Here is a 3,043-nt window from a genome sequence, read left to right on the forward strand (position 1 = left end):
ATTTGAGACTTAGGAAATGAAACTTCCATTCAACTATAGTCGAGAGGAAATAAGTCTCAGCAGGCACTAAAGGGGAAGCTTAGAGACGGAATTCAAATAGTTGAATAGAGGAGTACGTGGGGGGTGAAGTAAAGATAACTCTAGCAATATAGACCGGGCCTGCTTCCCATTCATTCTTTTTTTTTGAAGGATGCTCTTCGGCTGGTCAATAGGGCACATCGCTTTCGCTTCTGTAATAGAGGCGCTTGGCTAACGAATAAAAACCTTGGTCCGCTTTCATTGGTCTAGTCCGGTCATTGCTTATCTCTTTCTTCTCTATCGGTGAATTGGGGGAAAGAGTGCACCAAGAGGTGAAAAAGCAATAAATAGGGAAGTAGAGTAGTTGGCACACGCTGGTCAATCCAGTATGTACGTCGCTTTCGTTCTTTCCATTCAATATGTCCTCTCCTCCGGTAATACGTCCTCCAGCCCTTCCTGCTCATCTGGAAACTCTGCCCTCGGGGTGGATATACCTACTTGGCTCAGTAAAGAGGGGGTTTAGGAACAGCATTGGTTGCCCTCCTAACTATAGAGTTTCACATAGCCTTTGGGAAGGCTCGGGGGTCAAGGCCTTCTCCGATAATCGATAGGCGAGGCGGATTGATTATTCTCGTCCCGGCCCTAATAGCTGTTTTAGTATCCGATGAGTTGGGTGAGGGAGAGGACGACTATTGATGCCTTGAACTCGACTCCTCTAGAGAGTTCTCCTTCCAAGGGGCTATGCTCTGTCCTAACCATTCCTTGCAAAAAGCCCTTAAAAGCAGTAAGTAATAGCGGATTTTTTCAAATGCCGGAATAAGAGTGAAATACCTTTGACTCCAACTATGCCCCTATTAGTAAAGCTTGAAAGCCATCATTTTATTTTGACTATAGTTGTTTATCGTATTTACTCCTCCTCCCTAGAGGGGATAGAAGACTGGACTAGAGACTGCCTCGGATTATTAGTGGAAGGAGCGATCGAGAATCAAGCTTATTAGTGGAAAGGAGGTAGGTTCAGTATTCTCTCTCTACCGCCTCCATCCCACGTTCCTACCTCGAGGGATAGAAGCCTTCTGACTCAACGCCTTTCTAATAATTAGTAGAGATTGGAGAGGAGATAGATGCCCGAACAATCATCTGTATCAGTAAAGGGCGTTTAGGAGGGATTTCTTCTTTATTCCTTTTTACAACATAGGAGGGAGTGGGGCTTGAAAACGTTCTGCAAAATCTGGCTGGATCGAATAGAACTTCTGTCTTTAGACACTCCTTCTGCGACGAGGGAGGGACAGGAGGCCCCATCCGAGAAAAGAGGAGGGAGGTCTGGGTCTCCGGCCTGTAAAGCTCATGAATCAAGCACTTTTAGGCAAGTGCTTACCTTCGAATGGCTAAAAGTGAGAGGAGATTAAGCACTGTATATTGAGTTTTTGAGTTTTTGTTCTTGCTCGTCATGAAAAATCTCCTTTATTTGGAGTGAGAGGGGAGGTGAGTAAAACTTAGAAATGACAATAATAAGAAAGGTTTTTGATGAAATTTCAAACTTATGGGTGGGCTAAATATATTTAGCCAAAATCTTGGGGGTGGAGAATGAAATTAACCCTATTATAAAATAATGAATCTACATTTGTTACATTATGTCATATTTTTTAGGGCTTTAATTATCCTAACATAATAAATGAGGTGTAAAAACAACATTTTGAATGGTGAAATAAATGAAGAAATTTATATGGACTAACCTAAAAGATTTATTATTCTTGGGCAAGAGAAGAAAGTGTGTAGACTTGCTAAATCTCTTTATAATAAAGATAAGCTCCTAAACAGTGGCATAAAAAATTTCACAAAGTGATTCAGTCTAATGGTTTTCTAATTAATGATTTTTAGAAGTGTGATTATTTGAAGTATTTTAATGGTGCTTATGTAATGCTTTGCTTATATGTTGACGATATTCTTGTTTTCATAACAATTTTAGCGATTATTAAAGAAAAAAATTTATGTAATAATTTTGATATGAAAGACTTAGGACCCATTGATGCTATATTAGGTATCAAATTTATTTTAATTGAATCACATTATGTTAAAAAGTTGTTGAAAAAATTTAACTATTATGAATTAAACCTACTTTAACACCTTATGATTCTAACCTATATTTGAAAATGAATTAGAGACAATGTCTCATAACACAAATATTCTCAATTAATAGGATCTCTAATGTATTTGACCAATTGCATAAGGTCAGATATAACCTATGTGGTACGTAGGTTGATTAGATACACTAGCAATCCTGATCATATAGAATACTGGAATGCATTAGAAAGGGTATTTAGATATTTGAAAGACACTACAAACTATGAGATTCATTATTCTGGAGTCCCTACAATTTTAGAATGATTTAGTGATGTTAACTAGATCTTAGACTTTGATAAGATTAAAGTTACTAGTGGATTTGTTTTCACTTTAGGAGGTGGTGTAGTAGCTTGGATATTTGCTAAACAAACAATTATATCTTAATCTGCCATGGAATTAAAGTTTATAGCTTTAAACTTCACTTGTATAAAAGTTGAATGACTTAGAAGTCTTTTAAAATATATGCCTTTATTGGATAAATCGGTTCCTACAGTGTCCATAGTCTATGATAATCAATTTAATTGCCATAGCAAATGCTAAACGAACAAATCTGAATGGGCAAAGTAGACCTATAAGAATTTGAAATAATTATATTAAACAAATGTTTTCCCAATGACTAATATGATCTTGATTTTCTAAAATCTTAAAAGAATATTGTAGATCCTTTAACCAAAGGCTTAGCTTGTAAAAGTATGAATAGAATCATTGAGGGGAATAAGATTGAAACCCATAAATTAGTCATTGAAGTTGACACCCAACCTTATGTAATTGAAAATCCCATGAAAAATGTTGAATGGGTAATAATGAAGCTACAAGATGATTAGGTAAAACATTAATTTGAGGGATATTGATCCCCATTCTCATTCCTATGATGATAGAGCTTATTCTTGTGATGGTTTTTTAG

Source organism: Vitis riparia, chromosome 18 (genome assembly GCF_004353265.1).
Source record: "Vitis riparia cultivar Riparia Gloire de Montpellier isolate 1030 chromosome 18, EGFV_Vit.rip_1.0, whole genome shotgun sequence".
In the NCBI taxonomy this organism is placed as follows: domain Eukaryota; kingdom Viridiplantae; phylum Streptophyta; class Magnoliopsida; order Vitales; family Vitaceae; genus Vitis; species Vitis riparia.